This window comes from Sinocyclocheilus rhinocerous, unplaced genomic scaffold (assembly GCF_001515625.1).
Source record: "Sinocyclocheilus rhinocerous isolate Xijiao unplaced genomic scaffold, SAMN03320098_v1.1 scaffold778, whole genome shotgun sequence".
Classification (NCBI taxonomy): domain Eukaryota; kingdom Metazoa; phylum Chordata; class Actinopteri; order Cypriniformes; family Cyprinidae; genus Sinocyclocheilus; species Sinocyclocheilus rhinocerous.
The window spans coordinates 409,151-419,057 of record NW_015650332.1 but is presented as its reverse complement, the minus strand read 5'-3'; positions in this window follow the sequence as shown (position 1 = coordinate 419,057).

Genomic DNA, 9,907 nt, shown 5'->3' with positions numbered 1-9,907 from the left:
ATAAATAAAATTTAGGGATGCACCGATACCGATACTGGTATCGGTATCGGGCCGATACTGAGCTCCTGTACTCGTACTCGTTAAAATGCCCCGATACCAAACGCCGATACCACACAGCATGTGGTAAGTGCCATATTCAGACAAAGAAACATCGACGACAGACAGCAGAATGGATTTATTAGAGATTAAAGATGTCTACTAAGTATATGTATGAATAAAACATTCAGTATTAATGCCTCTATTGCTGATGTGCAAGCAAATCACGCTGAGTGGATTGAGCGCGCGGCGGCGCAGATGCGCGAGCTTGTCGAGTGAATATCCCTTCCTCACAGACATCACTGGAAAGTTTGTAATTCGGTCGGATATGTCAAAAAAAAGTAAGTAAAACAATGCACAAGTTACTTAATGGTAGGGAGAGAGAGAGAGAGAGAGAGAGAGCGCGCACTTCTGTTGTGTGATCTTTATTGATGTCCTCTCACTTAGCACGCATCATTTGGATTAAAACAATCGTAAATATAAGACAATTTATAGGGGCATTCACTATAAACGTCATTTATTTTCACCCTTAAGCATACACGACTTTCTGGCGAAAGTAAAACTAACAGGCTGTGTGAAATGCACTAGGCTGTACTGTACTTGTCCCTCTCATTCTGCACCAGTACAAATTTGTGCACGCCTTGCGCGTGACGCAATATTGTAATGCATTACTTTTAAAAGTAACTTTCCCCAACACTGACAGCTTGTATAACAGTGTAAATTAGCTGTCCCCTCAAAATTCCAATTTGTAATAGCAGGTCAGGTAGTGCAGAAATGCCTTTCTAAGCACAGGACTTCAATCCTGGCTAGTGGAAGTGACTGGTCATTACGAGTAGACCTGTACAGGCGGCTGCAATTCCCCGCTTCTATTGCGCAAACCAAACTTAGACCGGACCTTGTGGCATGGCCCGAAATGAGCAAACAGGTGATGCTAGCAGAGCTGACAGTGCCTTGGGAGGATGCAGTTCACGAGGCATATGAGCAAAAAAAGTCACGGTATGCAGACCTGGTAGCAGAATGCCAGGGAAAGGGATGGAGAGCAACGACTTATCCAGTGGAGATTAGGACTGTGTATCACCAGCAAAGTCATGATATGATACATATCACGATGCAGAGGCCACGATACGATGCGTATCACGATACGGGACTGCACTGAATTTCACCTCAGAAGAATTTAGTAAAACAGGTGTTTATTAAACACTGCATACTATAGTGCAAAAATCATATTTACATTGCTGGTAGGTTATCATTGCACACATTAACACACTCTCTACATTTAAAACATAAAAATAAAAATTAGAAGAGCTCTAAACTAATGCGCTGTCTTCATTGTATCTCACGCACACACACGCTCAGTCACTCACACACACTAAAAAAAATGAAATGTGGCTGCTGTTGGTCCAAAGAATGTAACTACGTTTGAATTAAATAATTCCCTTACATTTGTGTATTAAAATTAAAAGAGTTGTGTTGACCAAATTAGAAAAAGTAATATTTCAAATGTACACAGTTCACTTAAGTAATGTGAATGAAATGGAGTTGAGTTGCTTCTGCAGTACCGCACTTTGGTCAGCAGGTGGAGTAATATCTGCACATGCGCAGATGTACAGCACATTCAAAGATCACTCTTCAGCGATCGGCGCCATTTTTGAATCAGACGAAGATCACAGTGCCAAACGAGGAACGTTTTCTTTATGTGGAAACACAGGTGAGATATTTTACTTTTTATATATATATATTGAGGCTGTCATTTTATTAGAATGGTTAATCGCGCATAATCTCATGTTTTGTATGGGATTTTCACGAAGTCACTTAAATAAGCTTGTTTGTTAGGTCATTCAACACATACTAAAGTTTAGGAGTTGGCAGTGTTTTATATTATTATTATTATTATTATTATTATTAGGTGACTCACACCTTTTTTTTCCAACCTTTAGAGTCCTTCATGTGGCTGTGCAGAGATTGTGGTTCCTCTCACACATCCAGATCAAATCCAGCACTCTTTATAGAGCAAGAGGTAAGTCTTTGTAATGTCAGCTGTGATGAATTACTTAGATATTTTTGTAATTCTAAATGATGTATTGAAGTTTAGATGTAATTCAGATTTGTGTTCATTTGTAATAATTTTGTATGTAATCTGTAAGTGCTGGTAAAGGAATGACAAACCGGGCCCTGTTTTCAAAATTGTGCTTAAGCAATCGTAAAAAACTGTAAATGAGAAACGCGGTAAAACGGTGGTAATTCATACATACACAGTCTCTCTCTCTCTCTCTCAAATGAACACTTGACGAATTACACTTTTCTGAGAATAGAATATTGAAGTGGAGCTCGCTAAACTGAACTGTTTTCAGAAAGCAAGCGCATTTATCCACAGTGGAGAGAGAGTGTGCGTGCACATGGTTGCCAGGTTGACAAAGATGAGTAACACACTTAGCAGATATTTCCGTATTGCGCAAGTGGGAAGCTCTGTTTTGGAGATTCCATCTCTTTATATCAGGCAACCCAGTTGTGTTCCTCTGCGGCCAGATTAAACCTTGTTATAGCCTATATATTATGCTCTATTCATCATTTTTTAGAAACCTCGCACTTTTCTGCTCAATTTTAAACGTTGTTCTTGTATTCAAATTAAGCGCGGTCCACTGCTGCACATGTGACACAATATCGATTCAGGGCCAGCTGTATCGATACTCGTATCGTCAAATCTCTGTGACGATACATCGATGTATCGAACACCGCACTAGTGGATATAGGCTGCCGTGGCTTTGTGGTCCAGTCGACCAGCCGCTTCCTGAGAGTCATCGGTTTCAGCTCTGGCGAGGTGAGGAAGGCTGTAAAAGACCTTGCCGAAGAGGCAGAGAAAGGAAGCTTTTGGCTTTGGCTGAGGAGGAATGATAAGAGTTGGGGTGCGAAGAAGCCTCAAGGCATAGGAACCTGAGATCGAAATCCAGCCGCAGGGAGCGACAGGGAGACGTCCCTGTCCACTGCCCCACCACCCTGAGATGTTCTGGGACTAAAGGGGTGAAACATCGGTGAAGGGTGGCTCCCAGCTGATGACCCTGCGGCTGGTAATTTGGCACTGGCGGAGGTGCGTCAGGCAGCAATGCCCAGCAGGTCTTACCATCAACCTGTTGCTAATTATTTATATATTATTTAAATAGCACAAGTAACTGAAGAAACACCTGGACTGGTGCCACTAACACTAAGCTAACAGAGAGAGCTGTGAGGTTGGAGAGGAGAAAGAATGTGGTGGACAAGCAACAGACATTTAACTAAAAATATCAATGTGCTCTTATTAAATCATAGTCTGTATATAAAAGGAATGAATACGCAAAATATATTTGACTTAAATAATTAACAGATTTACAAAACGAAAGAAAATATATGCTGCTGAGTTTGGTTCATTTTTGTGTGGCGCAGCACTCTACAAACAAGTTCATGGAAGGGAAACCAAGATGACAAAAAGCGCATCCTAAAATAAAAGAAAACGTATTGCAATTTTAAATAATCGGAATGACCAAACATGACGAAGTATTTTATGTTTTCGCTGTTCGATTGCACCAGCGCCTCATGCACACACATAAAGCATTGCAAACGTTGCAGCCTGTTTATTTTCAGAATAAAATATAGTCAACCAAACATATAGCTATACACTGGTTAATTTAAATAGTCCATCGTACAATCCATGCCATTCAGCCTGAGCTTGGGCCAAGCACATTTGCGCATGTGAAGAGAATTATTTATTTATTTATTTAGCAGAAAGCCCGTTAAGTACAAAGCCTGGTTTACATAATAAATAATACTTTAGCATTAAAATACATCGTGAATATGAAAACATTTGGATTTGTGCCGAATGAGAGAGGTAGGCTGCATGAGAACAACACCATTTGCTTTCAGTTTTGCTTTAAATGAATTTTTGTCTTGTTTAGCAGTTTATATTTTTCATTCTTGTTCTGTTCTGAATAACCATTCAATTTAAAGGATTTGTTGTGCTGTGGCGTCTGCTGGTGTTGGTCCATTGTGTTTTATCAAGTCCAAAGTCAATGCAGCCATCTACCAGCAGATTTTGGAGCACTTTATGCTTCCATCTGCTGACAAGCTTTATGGAGATGCTGATTTCCTTTTCCAGCAGGACTTTAGCACCTGCCCACAGTGCCAAAACCACTTCCAAGTGGTTTGCTGACCATGATATTACTGTGCTTGATTGGCCAGCCAACATGCCTGACTTGAACCCCATATGGAATCTATGGGATATTTTCAAGAGAAAGATGAGAAACAGTCGATCCAACAATACAGACGAGCTGAAGACTCAATAGTGCCTCAACAGTGCCACCGGCTGATCGCTTCCATGCCACACCTCACTGATGCTGGAGTTTGTGCTAAAGGAGCCCCGACCAAGTACTGAGTGCATAAATGAACATACTTTAAAGAACTTGAATTTTTCTGTTTTGCAAATCCTTTTTTTGATTGATCTTAGGAAATATTCTAATATTTCAAGATACTGGATTTTTGACTTTCATGAGCTGTAAGCGCTAATCATCAAAATTACAACAAACAAAAAAAAAACTTTTGAAATATTTTACTTTGCATGTAATTAGTCTAGAATATATAATGTATATCACTTTTTTAAATAAGTTACAAAAAAAAAAAACTTTCATGATATTCGAATTTTATTCTAATCTATTATTCTAATCAGGAACAACTGATTAGATCTAAACAAATTCAATTTAAATTCAAAGTACGTGTGGTTACAAAAATTGGGTGGTACTATCCTGATGACGAAATTCACATCACACACACTGGGCCTCATTCATGAAACACAAGCAGAACACATTTTTGTGTAAATCGTTCATAAAGCCGTTCTGACATAAACTTTTGAATTTGTGAAAATGTTCATATTGTACATAAGAAAATATACTACTGACACTGTAGCTGAGTTGATAACTGTAAAATGCAGCTCATCACTTTCATTATTTATCCAGCCATCCAATCAATGGAGGAGGGGCGGGACAAATACCGACCAACCATCCTACTTGTACAACGACTGCTTACAACAATGGAGAAGTCAATATTACTGGTTGCTGCTTTTTATATTTAGTCAAATTCTTAAAAAATGAGATACTAGCAATACGTTGCCGCCGTGGATATTCCAATCATAGCAACCAAAGCATCTCAGCTGGAAAACTGGAGCCAAACCTGAGAAAGTAGACCAGAATATTCCACTGCATTCTTGGACACGTAACTTACGTAGTTTTAATTCATAGGCCAGGATGCTAATTGTGAATGAGCAGGCACGAGCGCCCTATTTGTGAATGATTGAAATTGATTAACATACACATGTTTAACTATCTGTCAGGGATCTCCTCTGACAGTCTTGTCTGTCCTGTCTTTGTTCAGTGTGTCCTTGTTTGTGTTGTGTTTGAGCACATGGCTTTGTCTTTGTTTGTGTTTGCCATGTGCTCCTCTCGTCCTAACACCCTGTTACTCGTTACCACGCCCCCTTGTTTAGTCCTCGTTTGTCTGAGTGTTGTCACCTGTTCCTCATGTCTCTGTTCCCTTCTTATTGTGCTCTCTTCCCACTTGTCTTTGCCGGTGTTCTGTCGATTTGTGCTATCCCGTCAGATTTTGCTACCTTCCAGATTTTGCTACCTCCCATTAAAATGGTGGGTAGTACAGTTCGACAACAAAAAATGCTGCCTGTAAAATTATGATTTATTAACGTCTACACATACCACAACCCTAAACTTACCCTTACAGTAATGCAAATACATTAATTATGTGTTATATTTGCAGTTGTAGCTAGAAGAGATACAGCTACAGAAAACCAACAATAAATAAATGTTTCTACCTATAAGATTATGTTTTGTTAAAGTCTACACCTACCCCAACCCTAAACCTACCCTTACAGTAATGCAGATACATTAAATATTGTCGTTCAGCATGAGAAAAAGGACACAATATTGATGTGCGCATGCGCAGTAAACCCTGGTAGGACAATCTGACGGGTAGGATAAAATGTCAGGACACCGGTTTGTTTTGACTGAATGTGTGTGTTGTGCAGCTTCCAAGCCTTTCTAGTCAAGTTTAGTCTTTGCTTGCAATTTCCTTTGTATGTACCTGTTAAGGTCTAGCTCTTTATTTCTTTGATTTTGCTATTTTTCCCAAGTCTTCTCCTTTAGTTTCATTTTAGTTTTTGTTTATATTTTTCTCTAGTTGTCCAGGGGTGTATTCCAGAAAGCACGGTTAACTTACCGTCTACTAAACCCTGAACTTTCGGTTGATTAACCCAAAACTTGCTTACTCGAGGTATGTGGTTCCAAAAACGTGTCCAGGAGTAAGTTTACTCAACCCAGAGTATATTCCTGGTTAAGACTCAAGACATTCTCAACAGAGCGACGAATTGATGAGTCACTATGGAAACAGACGCTAAGAAAAAGCGAGCCATGCTGTTTCTATCTTCTTCTTTTGTTCAGTGGTCGTTTACATGCTTAGTGCATATCGCCACTTAATTGATGGTTGTGCAATCATTTTTTTTTTCAGTTTAATCTCCAATCCTTGAGAATAAGAATATCAGATAGAAAGACATTATAGAAAATGCCGATCCATGTGTGAGATGATAATATAAAATGTAATAAATATATATAATATAATAAATTAAACATTACTGTGGCGAGGGGGGCGTGGTTCAGTGAGGTCTGCACCGGGAGAGAGAGGCAGTAATTGGTGTGGAGAGACCGGATAAAAGGGGCCACCTGGAGCATGTAAGAGAGAGAGACTGACTGGGAATGCGAGCCACCCGGGGAGACGGGTTACTGGAGCCCGAAGCATATGTGGGGTTATGTTATGAGTTATTGACTGAGAGATTGAAAGCGCAGTGAGCGCCTTTTTCCGTTGTGTTTACCCAGAGACTTTAAATAAAGCTCGCGTCCCAGCACGCCGACCCTGTCTTCTTCCTTCCACCCTCTTGAACCTTATCAGAATTACCTTGTCATAATAGTGTTTTATAATTTATAAAGATAACTGTTATATAGGCTATGCCAATAAAATAAATATAACAATATCATATTAGAATAATATTACCTTATTTATTACTTATATTAACGCTTTATAATTAACATATCATACAACTATATATATATATATATATAGTAGGCTATATTACATAACTTTATTGTAATAATATATAATATTGTGCGCAATCTGTCATGCCCACTGAAGGCTCCTCAGTAGATCACGCGTGCGCTGATAGCACTGAAGTGAACTAACCCTGAAACATAACCTGCTCCGGAGCAGGTTATCTTCACAGAGCAAGTTGCTATGGCTACTTACATGCCCTGAAAGTTACCTCCGATTTTGGAACCCAAAGCTGAGGTTATCCGCTCGCTTATCCTCAAACATACCCGGGTATGTCACATAACCTGCTTTTTGGAATACCCCCCTGGAATACCCCCCAGGAGTTTTTTACTCAAGTCTTTATTTTGTTTGGAGCTTATTAGTTATCTACTTTTGGTTTTTGTTATCATCCTCTTTCTCTTATTTGTGTTGATCCTTTTATTTGATCAGTTCTCTATTTATTTTCTTGTTCCATGTCTTGTTTGTGTTGTCTAGTGTGCCAGTTGTGTCTTGTCCAGTCTTGTGGTGTGTTTCTGTCTATTGTGTTTCCCCCGTCCAGCCCTGCCCTGTCGCCTGTGGTTCCCTGCCCGCTGGTTCCCTCTGCCTGGCAGCCGTACTGGTTCTGAGCGGGTGTTCATCAAGCAGCAGTTCTCTGCTTCCTTGTGCCTTGCCTGGTCTTCTACAATCTGCCTGGTCCTGCCACCTCCTCAGCAGTAGTCCAACCTGCTGTCACCCCAAGCTGGTTTCAGCAGTCATCCTCCGCTATCCCGTCATCACCCCAGTATCCCCTTTTGAATCAGAATCAGAATCAGAATCAGAAGAGCTTTATTACCAAGTATGTTTACACACACAAGGAATTTGACTTGACGACAGGAGCTTCCAGTGTAGAAGAGAGTACAAACATAGTGCAGACATACATGATAGTGCAGACATACATAGGAATAACACAGTAGGGATGTAATATAACACTAATATAATAAAAAAAAGAAAAATTGAATAATGTACTATATACAGAAATAGAAGTATAGGAAAAAAGGTAATTGTTTAGATAAATGTACAGATATGTTATAAGTGTGCAGATATGTTATTTACAAAGTGTGCAGTTTAATATAAATACAACTATGTTAGTTGTGATGGACGATGTATAATTATGAAAGATTAATTGTTCAGACTGAATATAGCTTGTGGGAAAAAACTGTTCTTGTGCCTGACTGTTCTGGTGGTCAGTGCTCTGTAGCGCCGACCAGAAGGCAACAGTTCGAAGAGAGAGTGGGCTGGGTGTGAGGGGTCCAAGGTGATTTTTTTAGCCCTTTTCCTCACTCTGGAGATGTAAAGATCTTGGAGGCTGGGCAGAGGGACACCAATAATCCTCTCAGCAGTCCTGACTGTCCGTTGTAGTCTCTTGATGTCTGATTTGGTTGCTGAACCAAACCAGACAGTTATGGATGAACACAGGACAGACTCAATGATAGCAGAGTAGAACTGTTTCAGCAGCTCCTGTGGCAGGTTGAATTTCCTCAGATATTGTAATATTATATAATGTTGTGCGCTATCTGTCACGCCCACAGAAGGCTCGTCAGTAGATAGCACGTGCGCTGATAGCGCTGAAGTGAACTAACCCTGAAACATAACCTGCTCCGGAGCAGGTTATCTTCACAGAGCAAGTTGCTATGGCTACTTACATGCCCTGAAAGTTACCTCCGATTTTGGAACCCAAAGCTGAGGTTATCCGCTCGCTTATCCTCAAACATACCCGGGTATGTCACATAACCTGCTTTTTGGAATACCCCCCTGGAATACCCCCCAGGAGTTTTTTACTCAAGTCTTTATTTTGTTTGGAGCTTATTAGTTATCTACTTTTGGTTTTTGTTATCATCCTCTTTCTCTTATTTGTGTTGATCCTTTTATTTGATCAGTTCTCTATTTATTTTCTTGTTCCATGTCTTGTTTGTGTTGTCTAGTGTGCCAGTTGTGTCTTGTCCAGTCTTGTGGTGTGTTTCTGTCTATTGTGTTTCCCCCGTCCAGCCCTGCCCTGTCGCCTGTGGTTCCCTGCCCGCTGGTTCCCTCTGCCTGGCAGCCGTACTGGTTCTGAGCGGGTGTTCATCAAGCAGCAGTTCTCTGCTTCCTTGTGCCTTGCCTGGTCTTCTACAATCTGCCTGGTCCTGCCACCTCCTCAGCAGTAGTCCAACCTGCTGTCACCCCAAGCTGGTTTCAGCAGTCATCCTCCGCTATCCCGTTTTGAGCGTGTTAAGCTCCAGGTTGTTAAGACTGCACCAGACAGCCAGCTGGTAAAAATTTCAATAGAGCATGGCTGATTTCCCTCAAGTGGCTGAATGTTGTGTCTATATATTAATATGCATCCAAAAAACTATGTAGGAACCGCAGACAGCTTCAGTCTGAAAGCATTTAAAAAAATATTTACAGAGAATTGGCGAGTAATAAAGTAGGAGAGAGAGGAGTGCCACACTCAAATTGCATTGCCCAAAACAAGACTGTTGTCTCCATCTGTAGTCTGGAAAACATGTCCGAGACAATTTGAACATGCTCCAGAAATTGTATTGCTGTAACTAGCAGACACTGTCATTACTGTACAGACAGAAGTAACAGGATGTAGCTGCTATAATGGGACAAAGATACAGTATATTCATTCCAAGAACTAAATGCAATACACTTTCATGCATTTTCATGTTTTACTTAAATCATGACAGTTATAATCGGTTTAGTTTAATTTGGGTGAAATTATACAGAAGTAATCAGCCCC